Consider the following 19,178-nt stretch of genomic DNA (forward strand, 5'->3'; position numbering starts at 1 on the left):
GAGTCAGAACACACACATTGATCAAGTTCACCATTTTATATGGGCAGCATTTGTGGCACCCCAAAACAGATTACTGATCATAGATCATTATAACAGATATAGTAATAATAAAAAAGTTTGAAATATTGCAACAATTACCAAAATCTGTCATAGTTACATGAAGTGAGCCCATGCTGTTGGAAAAAATGGAGCCCATAGACTTTTGCCACACACCTTCAATTTTTAGAAGAATGCAGTATCTGAGAAGTATTTATGCCTGTATGCCAAATGTTGCATGAGACATACTGATAGTGTTTCGCAGGATTTGAAACCAGGACAGTATTCTTTCAACTATACAAGTAACTTTTGTCAGATACAGCACAATTTATTAATAATGTCCTAAATACATAATTCTCTTATTTTGATTTGTAAGATAGTTTATCTGGTCTTGTGCCTCAGGCAGTATCAATAAGGCATCTATTATGTATTAAGCAGATACTATTTAGCTACTTTTATAATTAGTTATATGGAAAATAGCCTGTTTGAAAAAAAAGCATTATCATAAAAATTCCCCTAAAACTCTAATTCTCAAAGATTAATTTTTATGTTTCCAATAAGTGAAAGGTATGGAAAATTGTTATTGTAACAACAGTCAAATAATATTTATTGAACATTTGCTAAATTGGAGACCATATGCTAGATGCTATTAGACAAAGCGAGATATCTGTGAGTTCAGCTCTAACCTCAAGGATTTCAAACTCTTTCACATGATCTTGAGAGAGAAGAAATAGTTAAAATACAAGATAGCAACTGATACATGGTCAATGAAGAACACCAGTCAGTAGCTGATGTGGGGAGAGGGATTAATTTATAGAGGCTTCATAAAAGAGATGAGGACTGAGATTAGTTAATAATAATCTGCTGTAAATTTCAAAATTGCTGAAACAATAGACTTTAAGTTTCTCCCCACAGGAAAATAAGTTGGTGAAGTGATGGATATGTTAATTAGCTTGATTGAATCTTTCTATAACATATATATAGATCAAAACATTACATAATACCCCATTGTACCCCATACACAATTATTATTTGCCATTTAAAAATAAAGAAGAATGTCAAAAGAAGGGAAAAAAGCCATTGTTTTAATGTCATACATTCCTTGCCTAGAAATCACAATAATAATGGAAGTTAGCATTATAACTTTTTTTTAGGATTTCTTGACCTGGATAATTTACTATCTGGTTCTTAGTTTATTTACTATTTTACTCTTCAATGTGTTTTATTTTCTAGGTGTGTCATGTTCCTTCCAAAAGAATACTCTTTACAGAGCTTTGTTTACGAAGATAAGAAACATGTTTACAAAGCTTGTTTCCCATATTACATTATACAAATATTGACATGACAAACAAATACATGAGAACAGCGAAATGGCATGAAAAGGTTTACATTTGCCTCCATTAGTTTGCCAAGAAGCTATCAGTCTTATTGTGCTATTTAGTATAAGCTAAAACCATTGTGATATAAAGACCCAAAATGTTTATGGGTTCAAACACAACAAAAATTGATTTCTCATTTGCAAACCAGCCCAGCACTTGTATTCCTGATTGACTTTTGCTTCTTCTCCACTTGTTGCTCAAGAACTAGGGTGCTTCCCATCTTTCAGATGTATCGTCTCCCAGGTGATTATCACTTTCTGCACCTAGCAAAAAGAAAGATGAAAAGAGGAAGGAGGGCTCTGACTAGCTTCCTATTAGTCTTTCCCAGAAATGGTGCCCATCACTTCTGCTCACATTCCACTGATTAGAACTCAGCCACACAGCAAAGCTTCTATGCTGGGAGGCTGCAAAATGCCTTTCAATTGTGTGTTCAGAAAGAAAAGAAAGTGAATCGGTGGTAAATATTTAGGAGTTCGGATACCATCAGTGCAGCTACTTTTTAAAGTCTAAACCCCTAAACTTATTAATACCATTCTGTCTGACAAATACCTGTACTCTAGGTAGTTCTGAGACAGAGATTCAATTGACAGACATTTAATAGCTTTCATGTCAGCTGAAAGGAATACTATTTATGAAGGATCTGTGCAATCCTACCATTCCTCAAGACACTGTTTCTGAATCAGGGGTGATTTTGCCCTCCTACAGAGGACATTTGGCAATGTCTGGTTGTATTTTAGGTTGTCACACTGGTAGAGTAGGACTACTGGCATCTAGTGGGTAGAAGCCAGAGATGCTGATAAACATCCTGTAATGCACACGGAAGCTCTCTATAATAAATAACATTGGGCTCAAATGTTAATAGTGCTGAGGTTGAGAAACTCTGCTCTAAAAACTCTATGATTTTCACTTAAAGCAAAGTCATGTCATTAGGAATCTATCTAACCAGATTAACATAGTATATCAGTATGTTATATATTGTACTTTATTGATCACTAAATGATTTTTGTTTTGATGTGATTTCTGATTTCAGAATATGACAGATGTTACAAAAAAGGAACTCTGCAATTCATCCTTATTTTTATTTTAAGGAAGACATATTACATGTATTGTATATTATAAGGGAGATATACTCTTCAGTTCCTTGAAGAGTTTCAGCAGAGGTTTCTCTCTCTTATTAGTATCAAACAAAATCAGAACATGATTTCTTCTTACTGTACAGACATTCCCATAATTAATCATATTTCATCACTTGTGTTGACTATTAGAAAGTTTATAGCCAAATATATGACAAAACTTTGGATGAAAATAGGCGTTAAAGGCATGCGATTATTGCATGTGTGGACTCACTTGTTAATGGGATCTTATTTTTCCAACTTTTTTCATGCGTGCGTGCTTATGTGTGTGTGTGTCTGTACTTAATACATGCCTACATTACTACTTTCTAACATTTTTGTCACTTTAAATCAATTTTCTTATTCAGGTATATTTTTATCAAAATAGATTGTTTATATATTTTCAAGAATCATTGTTAAAACAATGTTGGGTTAGCAAATTAGTGAATAAATTAAACAGCAATAATAAAGACCCATTCCTACAACATTCATATTTTTAAATAAATAATATCTGATTATTAGCTGACTTGTCTAATGTCACATGGTATATAACAGAATCTGAATCAGAAGATGAAATGGTCAAAATATGACTTGATTTTGGACAAAGCAAATATGGTAAAATGGGATCTAGAAATATTCATTCAGCTGTTTTGAGATAGATTTACTAGTCATAGAATTTAATATGATCCAATATGACACCACAAACACCACATCCTGACCCCAACCAATTATTTTTCTGTTTTTACTGAGTGATACATGTAAAGTTTTATCAACCTCAATATTGGTTTTAATCATTATTTGATATTCATGATCTACTCTTTAGTATGCACCAAATTAGGTTCATTTTTAACATAAACTCGTGTCATCATAATCATGTATTTTTTCAATATTCTCTGACATAATTTTTATGTTTGCTCTAAAATTTCATAGATTTATATAACCTAATGAATTATTGAACGGATGTATGGCTACACAAAATACAAATATTTTAAGCTCTTCATGATTTGCTGTACAATTTAAATCCAAGTGCTATTTTTAAAATTGTCTAGATTTTATTTAAAAAACACAAGCTGTCTTTTGAAGTATATATACACATTTTAAGCTAAAATTCACAAACTGGCAAGCTGTTTTCTTTGGCCTGCATGACATTTCAATTTTTAAAATACTTTTCAAATTATTTGATAGCTTTTAAAAATTGAGATATTTCTGACAGGATAATCAGACTATCAGGACTCATATTTTCAGAAAGCAACAATCATCCTAAGAGAACTAGTACCTGCACCCTTTTCATTCAACCATAGCCAACCTCTGCCAAGTTTGCTTCATTTCATCCCTTTGCTGGCTCCTGCAGGTATCTCTTCTTGTGATCCACTCCCCATCCCTATGACTACAAATTTTAAAATGGCAGGTAAATTTTGAGTATTTGATTTTTCTTTATGGTTATTAGTTTTGAAGATGGCATTTCTACTGTAATATTATATGGGAAAATGTGTGATTGCCAATTCAAAGGTGTTCTGAATGCCCTGTCATGATTTCATCAAGCCCGTGTGTCAGTACCGGTGAGTACTGGCAACCATACCATGGAGAGTTTTGCTTCCATTTCAAATTTGTCTGCAGTATACATATGCAGAGTTCATAACGTTGGAATGATGTGTTTAGCTCACCAAGATGTCTCAAAGATATGTCCTTTGGCTATAAATGACAGAGTCTTCTTTCTCTGCCCTTCTCTCTCACAATTAACACATACCAAATGAGAGTAAGCTCCAGAGTTTATAGGTAACCTGCAATCATGCATCTTTTCACCTTTTAGTAGTAATTTCAGAAAACATCACGGACAATCTGTCTCTATACCTTGGAGAAGAATGCACATTTATTGCAGAGGATGAGGTTAGGGAGTTTAGATTGATGAGAACCTTTTGGTTAAATCACATAGTGGACTGTAAATAAGATCATTAAGGCACTTGACTTAATTTGTAGCTTATGTACATACATATTCGGGAAAAATATCACTTTAAAAGAGTGAATATCCTGCAAGATATCATAAAGTTAAGATTTTAAAAAATTGATGTCTATAGAAAGTGACATCCAGAGTAATGCTTGAAAATTACACCATAATGACATATACATACCCTTTGATGTGTGAGCCCAAAATTAGGCTCTCAGATGCTCATAGGAAATCAGAAAGGAAGAAACCTGTCCAGCAATATGATCTATAGTGTCTGCATAATATAAACAAAGTGATTCCTTAAAAGATTCTTACTTGCTCCAAGCATAGAGGGAGTTTATCCTAGCAGTCTTCATAAACAAAATGTTTTAAAATTGAATTAAGGACAATATCCATATATTTAAGTAATAATCTCATGAGACTATTTCTTTCTCAGACCTTTAGCATGGGCTAGTGGCAAAACATCAAAGTGACATCAGTATAAGTAAAGCCTCAGGTAGCTTAGAAAATGCCAGCTTTGCCCTTATGCTGATCTGAATAAGGAAAAGGTGAAATGTTCTAAGCCATCACTTGATGTGTGGTTTCTCTCAACTGAGGCTTGGATAAAATGGGGGGTCTGGTGATTGGAGAGTAGCCCTCTGTTGAACAAACACCCATATCCCTTAATAGTCCTTTGATTGAAGTTCAGATGAATGATCACTTGGAGGCCAAAAACAGTTTGTGCTGAGTTGAAGACCATGTCAGCTCTACCCAGGGGTGAAAAGGTAGAGTTAATAGTCTGCTTACATAGTTGTTTAGAATCTGCTTTAATGCATAGATGAATTTATGATAAAAGCTATAAAAATCCCATGCCATATAGCATTGCGAAGAGTATTTTCAATATGGAAAAAAATATTAAGGTTATTACAGCCATGCATCTGCCTCAGCTAAACTCATATAGAATGCCTGTCAAATTTCTAATCCTTGTTGCATCAAACAGATAAGTTGTATGCAAGACATGCACTATGATAATAATCACACCAAAGTTAATATTAATATTCAATATTAGGAAGCAACTACTAGGAATAATTAATTAAATTTTAAATAGTTCCTCTGTATTCTTTATGAAATAATTACCTAGGAGGACTGTCAATCTCAGCCAATTTTTGTTCAACAAAATAATTAGCATATCATCAATTAATAAATGAGTGTTTACATTTCTTTTTTGGTTATGGGAAGGGGTGGAGTGTTTATACACAGATTATATAAAAAGGTCTGTTAAATTATTAAACAACAAAATGAAAAGTACAGAAACACATTTATGAAGTCTAGAAGTATTAAAGGCAATTGAAAAAATTTTAAGGATATTTTATGCAAATATAGTTACTACTCATTTTCAATAAGTAGAATAGAGAAAATATTGCACCTATTAGAAGTGCTTATTAGACATCCAAATAATTTTTTTTTATTTTGAAGAACATATTGGACCTTAATTTTTACTTACAGTGGCGTTTGTTTAGTTAGCTAGCTCAATTCAGAGATCATTGTCCTAATGATTTTGAGTGCTTCGCACCTCGATTCAACAAATCTTTATCAAGCTTCCATGTTCAAGGTACTATGCCAGGTGCTGAATAAGATGAGAAAGTCATTACCTTAAATGATTCTTCCCTCTAGGCAAACAAAATAAGTCCAATGTAGCGTGGTGGCTCAGGGCACAGCCCTGAGTCAGACTGCTTGGCTTCTAATCTGACCCTTTCCATTTATGTATTTGACTTTGGCCAAATTAGTATATGCTTCTTTTGTTTCAATACTCTTCTCATAATACTGTGATGAGTATTAAATGAAATAATCCTTATAAAGATCTTGGTAAATGTTCAAGTGTTTATTGATTACTGTTATTGCTATTGTTGCCTTTTTGCAGCTAGCCTTCATACTTGGGTGTGTGGTGTTTATCACATGTTATTGCTATGTAATGTATTATTCCAAAAATAAATAATTAACAACAAAGCATTCAGTCAATAGGATTACATTGGGCCTCCTGAGGAAGAACAACAGACTGTCTCACAAGACTCACACTACGGGGTCACTTTGGTAGATGTGCCACAATTTTAGTACTGACTGAAGACACATGTCTGTCTGCTAACTGAGAGAAGAGTGTTTCTCAGAGGTCCAGTCAGATTAACCTAGTTCTCAAGAATTATGAAGCAAAGCAAATGCTTCTTTAGGATTTATAATAAGGACTGTAACTGTCATACAGGCTAGAATACCAGCCTTTGCATGACTACCATATCAGAAGTCAGATATAATTAAGTTCCAAGCCTAGTGAAAACTGTATCTGAAAACGTGAGAGTGTGTGATTAGAAATTTAAATAGCACCTCATTTATGAGAGTAATTATTTTTCCAGTGAGATGGTAATAGTCAATGTTCACCGTCTAAACTCTTCTTTCTTCTAGATTGAGATTCATCAGACACTGCCATGACTTGCTTCAGCCACTCAGCTCCTTCCTATGTGATGTTTTTGGGCTGTTATGTCTGTCTCTGTTTCTCACCTAAAGAATGCATTAAAAAGTCCTTTCTTTTTTTTTTTACAACTTGCTAATGCATACAGTTAGGTAATACAGAGAAACTCTCAGCCTTGTCACTTTAATGTGACTTGGGATTTATCACTTAAATTATTAGATGTGATTTTTAAAGCTTAACAATATTCCAGAGAGTATGTACTCTTGCTATTAGTAGTTTGCCTGCAGAAGCAATATTGGTCATACGCGGTAAGTCTATAATGGGCAAAAACCAGTAGGAACTTCGATTTAGTTTGCTTTTTCAATTTGGAGATAAAGAAAATGTTTTTAACAGTATATAAGGAAAAAGCCAAATGACTCTCTGAAATTATTAGAAATGCAGCTTGGATTTTCATTATTTTATAACACAATTGTGTCCCTGCTGCTTTCAGAGAAAATAAGAGAATGCCTATGAAAAAGCAATTTCAAAAAAGATCTATTAAAATATAAACATTGTAAACTTTCATATTATTGTACCTAGAACAATCGATTTGTTTTAAAGTGAAGTCCCCACAATAAGCAATTAGCTCTGATATTTTCACTTTTGTGTGTTAGAAGAAGGAAACTATCTCTTCTGAGTTTGACTATATGAAAATATGTATGTATATGTGTTTGATTACACACACAGTCATACATATAAAACATATAAAACTGTATACAATGTTGGTTCAATTTTTGGCTCTTATTTAAAAATTATTTTATAAATTTGTTAGCTGAACAGGTTGAATAGGATTTCTATAATTTTTATATTGATCAAATCTTATGTTATGTAAAAATAATACATTAAAATATTCAGCTAAAATTATTTATTGTCTAGTTATCCTGGTTGGCTTTACGTGCATGTGGAAAAACTAACCAGCCATTCAAGCAAGACCCTAACCTGTTCCAAAACTTAGCTCCTATTGATCTTACACAGTGCTTCTCCTACCACTTAAGTAATTAAAAGAATTACTCTTAAGGCTGGGTGTGGTGGCTCTTGCCTATAATCCTAGCACTCTGGGAGGCTGAGGCGGGCCGATTGCTCGAGGTCAGGAGTTCGAAACCAGCCTGAGCAAGAGCGAGACCCCGTCTCTACTGTAAACAGAAAGAAATTAATCGGCCAACTAATATATATAGATTTTTATAAAAAAGAAAAAAAAAGAATTACTCTTAAAATGAAACCTGTATCTGGAGGTGAAATATATTAAACAATTAGCAACTATAAACATTAGATTAATTAATTTATCAGAAATTCTTCAGTATTTTATTATAGTTTCGCAATTTAGATTATATAACCAGTTAGTTTTGATAAAAGGATTTTGATAAATATCCTGAATAATTATCTTAGTGTGAGAAATAAGCAAAAAAGGGCACCAGACACTTTACACGTAGACAAATGCTAAGAGGTCAGATAACATAATAATTATAATATTAGCAGGTAACTTTCATTAGCATGACCTATATACCAGGTAGTCTTCTAAGCATTTTTACATCTATTAACTTAATTTATCAATGACACATTGATAAAATTGTACTAAAATCCTTATTTTTACATGAGTAATCCAAGGCACAGAGAGAGTCTGCAACTGGCCCGAGGTTGCCCAGCTATGATACTAGGTGAGAGAATATTGATCACGTAACCAGGAAGTCTGGCTCTTACAATCACATTCTTAATCAATGTGTTAAAAATATTTTGTATAACAGTGAAAAGATAAGGAAAAAGTAAAGAGAATGAAAGTATTTTGGAAACCTACATTGTGCCAATGCCTGAGCCAGGCATTGTAATTGTGTTTACATATGAGAGTTGATTTCAAGGCTTTAAACTCTCTGTTCTGTTTATACCCAGATGTCCCTGGGGGAAATCCTTAATTTCCATACTCCTAAGTGTCCTCATCTATAAATTAAGGGATTGTACCACATTATTTCCAAGAATCCTTCCAGTTCTGATCCTCTGTTTCTATGTCCACTGACAAAACAAAACAATTCTTTTTTTCATGACTTTGCCAGTGTCTGACTCTGTCAACTTTTTAAAAAAGTCTTCATAGATTAAAACCTTCACATTCTGGATTTGGAGAATAGCACTCTATGCACATCAGTTATTGTAGTATATTACTGTTCCTCACCTCAGTTTTGTGCCAATTTAACATAAACCAGTTGAAACCTGTGTAGAAAGTCAATGCAATTACTAAAATGCATCTTCCACAATTTGTTTTTTAAGTTTAAGTGTCACCTAAATGTTTAGATCTGATAAGAGGGTATTATTATTTAACTGCAAAATCTGATATTCAGCAAGCTTCTAAAGAGTATAATGTTTTTCATGCTACCAAATACATTCTCAATGGCTCCTAAGTATAAATCTAATCACAGGATTTAGTAAAAATTATTCAGAGGAATTTGAGGTAGATTTTGACCCCAATTATCCAGTTAAGATATAATACTCAAGCTGTTTCTTGGGGTAGATTTATTCAGGTAACTTAACATGGTAATTCTAAGAAGGCAATGAAATAACTCCCACCAGAACCAAACATATTTTTCTATAAACCCATCTTATATCCAACTTCATTAAAAGCAAACATTTCTTAAAATAACTAAAAAGGAAGAAAACATTTTTGAACATACATTTCACTTATACATTCTATATTTTAAGAGACTTATTTTAAGACATTTATTCTTAAGAGAATATTCTTAAGAAACTTAGCAGTTCTTAAGCAAATGTTTTCTTTCTAGTTCTGTTTGATTTTTCTGAATGATAAATATATAGCCAACTTATATAAATGAATATCAAGCAATAGTTACTGAGTTCAGGATAAAACACTGGGTTCAGTCTTGTGGGCAAATAGGACTCTTTCTTATAGTGATGGTTAATATCTTCTGGAATATCAAAATTTAGTAGGAAAAGAAAGTAGCATAAGAAAAGTTTTCAAATATTCCACTAAGGAGATAAGGTTGTTAAAAATAATACAGGGAAGTTTATAAGGCAGTGAAGCAAATAACAATGTTTCATAATGGATGATGCATTTGAATTGACATTGAAGAATTTGAAGGATATAAGTAGGAACAGTTTGATGGATAGATAGTGAGAAGTCACTGTCAGTTATCTTTCATTCAAAAAGTAAAGAATCTTTGTAATCAGAAAATCGGCAAAGTAGCTAAGCCTTTCTGGACTCTGTAAAACTTATTTGTCAGATCATAACACAGCAAAATGTATCATTCATTTATCTCTCTATTCATTGCATAAGCATTCCACGGTGATTTCTGCATGCAAAGACAGAAACACAGAGCAACAGGCATGGAAACAACTACAGTAATGTAATGAGTCCTAGGAAATATATACACAGTGTTCTTTAAGAGAGGCCTAGAAGTCTTCACAGCAGAGGAAATATCTGAGTTATCATTTAGGATGAAAATGAGTTTGTCAGACATGAAAGGGGAAATGGTATTTGCTTTAATCACACAATAGTCGCTCCACTCTGCCTCCAGGATGTATATCAGCTTCGATGATGAAACAAATGAAATGGATCAATTCCTGACTTATGTAAAACCCTTCCAACAAGTTACAGAATTTCTCGTAACTGAGTTAGGAGTAAAATCATAACTTTCCATATTGTCATCATCATGTTTTCAATAACATGTGAAAATAAGTTTTCCACTTCACATTGTTTGTCTAGATATAACTTCTTTGTAGTCATTGAAAGAGTTGGTTTGAGTTGTTGATTTATGAGTTTTAAACAAGAAAAGCAAATATTAAGTTTTAGACCCTTCTACATGGATGAGATAAAATATTCCACAACTTCATAAATGGTTTATTCTCTGGGAAAATGCAGTGTTACTTTTTCATCTCTATGATTAGTCTTCCTCATACAAAGAATTGTGTAATGAAATGCATGTGACACATTAGAAGAGTCTTTTAATATTAATTGTCAGTATTCATTCTTGATAAACCATGGAGATGTTTTGTATATTCATGTTCTTTATTCAAGTGATTTTAAAAAGAGTTCTGATTTGGATGCACAATGCACCTTTAAGATGGATTGCACATAGCCAGAATTTTGTATTATATATTATTATTAATTCACCTAATCTGAATATATATGTCATAATATTCTCTTTTTTCCATTTAGTGGTAGAATTAATATGTCAAATGTTTAAATGTTTAACATGTCATTTTATTTAGTTTTAAGCATCATATTATTTTACAATTCTTTAATTTTCATTTTATAGTTCTTTTACATAAATCTCATTCATTAATTGTCGGGTCAGAGAAATTATTATCAAATTGGACTATATACATTAACCCTCGAATGTTCCTTATTCAGAGAAAATGCTAAAATATAATTAAACTGTCCAATACTGCTATTTCTCCTAAGGTTATTTTACTGATCTTTGATCATATTGCTATGTGTTATTTTCTATTTTATATAATGTTTTATATTTATGGAACAGAGGGAACGGCCTGAAAAAAATGTCAAAAATATTTTCTGCCTCTTTGAAACATCCTCCACTCCTTTTTGAGAACTAAAACCTGCATCCCTGCCTCAGCAGTGGTTGGGAGGGGCAGGATCAGTCTTTTGTTATTTGCACTAAAGTAGATGGCTCAGCCAGACCTGGTAAAGGGAGGTCCTGGGTGGAGGTCTCAAGATTGTCTGGTCAGAATCATCAACTGTAGTTGAACAGTATTTGCCTGAGGCTGAGAACCCATCTTTAAAAGCTCTGTATTTTTGCTTATTGTAAGGAAGATGGCATTTCAGACAGGAGTCTCCATCCTCCTTGTTGGCAAAGTAATAAAATGTCTCTTTCCTTCTCCCCAAAGCACTTGCTCTCGTTCTTCTGATGCGGCTTCTAGGACAAGTGGCCAAGCTTTAGGTAACATTTATATATTTGATACATTAAAATGATAAATGTATTATTTATTGAACATTAATTATTACTTTTAACTAATTTTTCTTCTATGCAAAATACTTCACTTCTCCAAAATCTCAGTCCAAAGCTAATTCCTTACATTTTGACATTTTATTAACATTCTATAATTATCACTTTATGCACTATGGGGACACCAGGTTTAGGCTACTTTACAAACAAGTGTATGTCTGGTCTATTAATACTTTACTTCAAACTTGATTCTGGTTTTTCCACTGCTGACTAATATCATTTCGGTAAGGTTATGATGCTTGTTTGTAAGACATATAGCCCTTGTTGTTTTTTAAGGTCATAATTTAAATGTATATTGAAATCCTTACCTACCTGCCCTATACATTTTTTAGGTATGGGTGCTTATTTTAATCAACGTGGTTGGCAGGGCAATTGCCTTTTCCTACCAAAGGCCTGGATTCCCCATACATTCAGATTGTAAGTTTGAAACAGATAATCTTAACAAATTGTGTTTGCAGAGTATTTTGTTTCTTCCAACCTCTTCTAATTCTGTCCATGTGTTAGTCATTTATTATTTAACGCTGGCCTCTTTCAAGTGTCTTTGCAGTTTTATCTTGACAATGTTCTGTGAGCAGGTTTCTTTACTTTCATGCTTCAATAGTGCTCTATCAGCTGAACTCTTATTTTTATTTGTTTTATCTTTTGCCTTACTTTTGTATTTTCCTTACAAAGCGTATTTACTTAAATAATAGATGTATAGTTTATGTTACCAGAGAATTTGGTGATGTATTTTAGAAATAAAAATGGAACAAACAAAGAGTATAAGCTCTGGTGATCTCATTTACAAATACAATGTTTTGTCTTTGTGTTAATATTTGAGGCTTCTCTAATAAGTTAATTGCTGTTAGTATTCCTATATATGACTTGAAAAATCTTTGGGTCATCTTATATTGCTAACTACAAGTCTAAGGTAGGTACCATGGTTTCAAACACCCATTACTAGCTTTCAATAAATAAGACACAGGAATTAGATATGGTGAGATAGCAATATTATATATTTAAAAACTAAGCCAAGGATTTAAGCCATTGCAAACAGATAAATGAGCCAAAGGGACTGTTATTACCTGGGTTATGTAGTTTCAATTCTCATCAACTATTAGATTGTGGTTGTGAAGTTGGTGGTGGTGTCACTTTCATAAATTTTTATTCTATCTTATAATAGTTTTATCTGATGGCTTCTTGATAGTTTTATCTGATGAGTTCTTTTTACCAACCCATTGTAGCCCCTTTGTTTTCCTCTTCAGTGTGTATTTTTGTGACCACCCACTGCTATGCCCACTCTACTAAATTATCTCTTCCAAGAGCCCGATTTCTTGACAGTTAGAGAAAGTACTGCCAAAGCACAGTGGCCAGGTTGGGAGTGATTCAGGGAAATGTGACAGATACTGTGTTTGACTGATAGAGGAAATGCAATTCTGAAAGGGAATGGGAACAACAACCAGGTTAACTAAGGTGAGCTGTAAAAAATGGAGATTCGAAAGAGGGAAATGATTCTCTAGGCTACTTTTTGGAAATAATAGCATATTACATTCTCAAATATTTTTGAGAACATTAAATTTGCATAGAATATAAAAATATATCTCCTTATCAGAAATTTCCTTTGCAGTTCACTTCCAGTAAGCATTGCATTTTGTTACTTCATCAAAATGTCCATTTTCATAACATTTTAGCTAATCTATGATATGCAATAAGGTATATAATATCATACATTATATAAGATGATAAATATTTATTTCTTAAATAAACCTCTGCAGAGTACCAGAAACTCACTAGGCATCACTGATTCAATTCTTAAAATGTTACTGTCCCTACATTCAGGGAGTTTATTTTAATGTTGAACACAAACATGTAAACAGGTTATTATAATACAGCATATTAAGTGTCCTGATAATATTTTGCAGGATATTTTGCAATCCCTTTTCTTGTAGCCCAAAATGCCCTCTGTACTCTGTTCAGTTTCTATATATTAGCATTGGACTTACCTGGATAGTGTAGGAATATATGGATGGATAGATAATGCTGCTTACAGACCTTCTGATTAGAAGAATCCATTATTGGAGTGGTTAGAGCCTGCTGAAGAGGATGGAGTCTCCCGTGAGTCTAGCCAGGCAAGGGCTTGTGCCTAAGATCCCTAAGATTAGTGTTTCTGCTAGGAAATAAAAATAAAATATGAGTGTTCAGAAATAGAGACGCAAAATAGGTGAAGCACAGTACAATTAGAATGCTTTTCAAAGTGTCACTGTATTAACATTAACCTTTGGAGTCATATGGATAGATGGATAAGAATGGACTTCGCTATTCTTATCGGTTTACCCAGTCATCCTCTGTATCAAATCATGTTTGGGCGTGTTGCACATATTTTCATCTATAATTGCTAATTAAAATTTCTTACAATTTCCTTCTCTTATAAGCATAGAATTTGAATAAAATTCTAAAATTAAAACTAAATTCTAAAACTAAATTCATAAAATTTAGTTCATGCTCATTGCTTTTATTTATTGTATATATTTAGTTTATTATTTTCGTCTTTGTATTAATAGTAAGTCCAAGTGAATCCACCAGACAAGGACTTAAACTGCATCTAAACATATGTTCTGTCCATCCCATTACTTTGTTTTCTCCTCACTGAATGTAATTTTATCTTTCTAGAGTCTGTGTTTATTATCTACAGACTTTATTATGATTTCCTCTTTATATTGTTTTGTGTATCTACATAGTTACCAAAAGAGTATATTCCTATTCTTAGTTGTGTTTACTTTATTAAAAGCCCTCCATGCTTCATATAGTTTTGGAGTTTTGATTTTTTTCACTAAATATTATTTTGCTAAGATTTATACATGTCGCTCCGTGTTACCATAGTGTATTCATTTTGATCACTTTATGGTATTCCATTGTACAAATAGACCACAGCTTATTTGTGTTTTCCTCATTGTGAACATTTGTATTGTTTCCAATTTTTTTCCATTGTGAACAATATTTCTCGAACATTCTTGTACATGTCTTCTATTGTGAAAAAGCAAGAGTTTTTCTTGGATATAAATTTAGGAGTAGAATTATTCCCTTGTAAGATATGTGATTCTCAGCGTTAGGAGATAATGTTAAACTGTTGAAAATATTTGCATTTATTTATACTCCTATATAGAAAAGATTCTGTGTAGCCATATTCCCTCTAACGTTTAGTATTGTCACAAAGTTTTTGTCAATTAAATTGATATAAAGGAGTATCATATTGTATTGATTTAAATTTTTCTGATTTCTGAGAATTTTATTCTTATATTTCTTCTTCAATAAAATACCTATTCATAGATATAATATTTGCCATATTTTTTTCAATTGGGTAGTTTTTACCATCCTTACTGATTTGCAGTTATTTTAATTTTTTTATTAGTACTGGACATTATATATTCATCCTTATTTCTCTACACTATCTAGATAAGCCTGGTAGTAATAAAGTCTAGTCCAATGAAACTTTATCAGCACTAAAATCAGCACTAAACTAAAATTTCATATAATTTTCACCTATCATGAAATAATATTCTCCTTTAGATTTTTTTTCAACCATTTAAAAATATAAAAAATCCATTTTTAGCTCACAGTCCACACAAAAACAGGTGGCAGCTGGATTTGGCCCTTAGGTCCTGTCTGCCAATCCCCTATCCAGACCTCAGCCTTGCTGTCCAGCACTGCCTGCTCGCAACCGGAGAATCGGGTTGCTTTGAGCATCCCAGAACACACTGTGTTCATATTTGCTTACACATTCTTGCTCATACATTTTCTTGCTGGGAACACCTTTTGTTCTATTTTCTCATCCCAAATCAGCTTAATTTTTCTGTCTTCCATATAACTTTCTCAGCTTCACTAGCCTTCCAGGTAGGTCCCTTGCCTCCACATTCTCTTAAGTCCCTTCAATCTCTTTTACATGATTAGTGTGAAATAGTCCTTCATTATTTCAGATATGTAGGATTTGAGTCTTCTTTTTTTTATTATTTGTGCAAATTTATGGGGTACATGAGACATTTTTAAAATATATATAATGCATAGTGATCAAGTCAGGCTACTCAGGGTGTCTGTTACCAGAGTACAATACAGTTTTGTTAAGTACAGTCATCCTACTGTGCTGTCAAACATAGAGTTCATTCCTCCTGCCTTACTTTATGTTCGTACCCTTTAACCCACCTCTCTTCATCCTTCTTCCTCTCCCACCCCATTCGCCTTTCCCAGACACTGTTATCTGTTTATCCACTCTCCACCTCCCTGTATTCAAACTTTTTAGCTTCCACATATAAGTGAGAACATGCAATGTTTGTCCTTTCATGGCTAGCTTACCCCACTTAAGATAATAGCTTCCACTTTCGTCTATACTGCTGCAAACGTGATTTAAAATACTGTTGATCCTACTCCTTTGTTGGTTGTGGGTATATTCCCCCATTTTAATTTTCTTGTGTGTATATTCACCCATTTTTAATTTGCCATTTTTCTGATTTTTAAAGTTTTGTCTCATGAGAAAGTTCTTAATTTTAATATAGTAAAATATGTTACCTTTTTGGACAATGCTAAATGGATCTGTCGTAAAAAATTCCCTAGCCCACTCTACATTAATGTCCAAAATATAAGAACCTAAATTTTCAACTGAATTTTTAAAATTTTTATTTCTGACATTAATGCTCATAATGATCTGGAGCTAATTGTGTGGATAGTATATCATTTAAAATTTTTTTGCCATATGAATGAAATAATCTCTTATTGGGGGATAAAGGGAATGATGTGTTATTTGACATGTTTGAGGAGGTCACACATTTTCCTTCAAATCAGATGAACAGAAAAAATACGTTTGTTTTTTTTTTACTTTTTATCCCATCTTTCTCCATATCTCTACTTATTCAGTACTCTCTCATTTTCTCAATAATCTATTGTGTTACCTTTGTCATATGTTTCATAAGTACATAGTTCTGTTGTGAGACTTTGTCTTCTACTACACTGATGAATTTGTCTACCCTGTGCTAATACCACATTGTAAATTTCAATTCCTTCATAAGTCCTGACGTTTGTAAGGGAAAGTCACCTCTTGATCCTTCTCCTTCAGAATTTTCCTGCTAGATTTTGACTTTTTATTCTTTCACTTAAATAGTAGGAATTAAACTATTCTGTGTAACTCTCTATTAAGATTTTAATTGAAATTTCATTGAATATGTAGATGAGTTTTATGGCAATTTACATATGTATGACTTTATGTACTTCTACCTGGGAGTACATCATATCACTTTATTTAGGTCTTCTCTAATATGTTATAAATTGAATTTAGAATGTTGCCTATAGAAGGCTTTGTACTTTGATTCATTAATAGATACCTAATGTTTTTTTCCTAAGAACATTGTAAATAGTGTTCTCTCTACAATTAATTTTCTCTTCTAATTGTTTACTGCTGGATAAAATGCTATTCATTTCTTTTTACTTTAAGCATACAACCAACCCTTTTGCTAAATGTCTTTAAAAATTAGTTTGTATTATAGAGCTCTTTGGTCATTCAAATGCTTTAAGGAAGAAGAGTCCCCTGTTTCTCAACACTGAGAAGTTTATCCTTTCTTTTGCAAAGTAGAAGAAGTGCAAAACTCACTAAATTTGTCTTTTGAGCAAATAACCCATGTTGGTACTGAGAAAGCTACATGCATGCCTAAAAATCCAGGACTCTGGAGCTAACAATACCACAGCACACATTTGAATTTTTTTTTGGGGGGGGGGGTAGGTACACTAACAATTATAATAGAAAACATAAAAGTATATTGTTAATATTTGATTTTGCTATGTGCAAATTCAAGGTTGCAAGAGATAACCAAGTTGATTTTTTAGCATCCCACAGCCATGCCTTAGTAAACACTCTTACTTTGAGAAGTTCAATGTTTTCCCATTGTTCTTAGGAAGAAGCACAAAACATCAATCATCAATTCATCTCTTTTATGTGTATGTGTGTTTGTTGAAATAACCTGTTATTGGGGGACAAAGAGAATGGTGTGATATTTGACATGTTTGAGAAGGTCACACATTTTCCTTCAATCAGATGAATAGAAAAAATAGGCTTTTTTACTTTAACTATATCAAATCTGATTTTCTCCACACCTTATATTCTGGTTAGTAAAAATTAAAAATATATATATTAAAGGATAAGTAAAGTCTAATCTGATTTAAAGCTTACCTCACTTTGAAAATTTATGGATAATTTGTGTTCTTGTTTCAATCTGCTTTGGATAAAAATGCTCAGTCCCTTGGGAAACCAGTCTCTCATTCTTCCTATTCCTCAGATCCTTTTTTATATAAGATTAGCAACACAAAGAAAAGCTGAGATTCTTTTCTGCCTTTTATGACCTCTGTAACAATGTCACTTGTTGCCCTGGTTTCTGCTATTCTTCTTGGCATTTGAGGCTGATATTTGATCTGATTTAACTCATGACCTCTCCTCCACTGCTTCCTCCTCCCCTGGAGTCGGCCTGTGTTCAACTCTGCCCGTGCTCTGGGCTCCAGCGCTCTGCTGACGCCCTTCCAACCCAGCTCTGTTGGTTCCCGCTGCAGCACTGACACAGAGCCAGCCCATCTTCAGCTTAGCAATCCCTCCAGCCACACTTCTCAGACAAGTACTTGGCTATTTCTTATAACATTTTATATCACGTGAGCAATTAGGGACAAGTCAGTTTCGAAGCTTCCCCCTCCTGACCATTTGCACTTCCAATACTGCTCTCAAAGATTGTAAGGAAAAGCTGTAAGGTAATCTCCTGCCAGTGCTCCAAATAGGGCTGGGTGGGTACAAGAGCTACTCTTTACCTTAGTGCCACAGTTATCTATACAAGTCTTTTAAGCTAATACCAAAAGAAGAGAAATTAGGCCGTGAAATTATTTAAAATCCAGCACACTGACTTCACACCCATTGTTTCTGCAGCAAGTCTTTCTGCAGCAAGACTCTTGGCTTCCTTTCACTTTTGATTATTCCTTACACAAAACTTGTGAGCTAACTTTTCACGCCTTGCTCTTGATGTAATAAAGAAATTTAGAAAATTTCTTTCCAATGCAACACTATTAATTGCAATACTACTTCCAGCTACATCTCTTCTCTAGTCTAACTCCTTCCTCCCCTAAGGCAGATTAATGCTCTAAGTCAGCTGGTTTTGAGATTGACCATACATGCAAAAAGGCAAAGGAGACAAAACTCATAATCATTTTCGAAAAGAGTACTCGAATGAACCCAGATTTAAACATGAAGGGCTATTAAGA

General features: G+C 33.2%; 1 long non-coding RNA gene across 1 annotated transcript; it reads right to left on the bottom strand.

The window, feature by feature from the left end:
• Positions 1-1,218: 1,218 nt before the first annotated feature.
• On the bottom strand, positions 1,219-18,311 carry LOC142873693 (uncharacterized). Its single transcript, XR_012921649.1, has 4 exons — positions 18,109-18,311; positions 17,800-17,899; positions 13,901-14,067; positions 1,219-1,678 (listed from the first exon to the last, which is right to left on the bottom strand). It is a non-coding gene; the product is annotated as an uncharacterized LOC142873693 (long non-coding RNA).
• Positions 18,312-19,178: the final 867 nt, after the last annotated feature.

Source organism: Microcebus murinus, chromosome 11, assembly GCF_040939455.1.
Source record: "Microcebus murinus isolate Inina chromosome 11, M.murinus_Inina_mat1.0, whole genome shotgun sequence".
In the NCBI taxonomy this organism is placed as follows: domain Eukaryota; kingdom Metazoa; phylum Chordata; class Mammalia; order Primates; family Cheirogaleidae; genus Microcebus; species Microcebus murinus.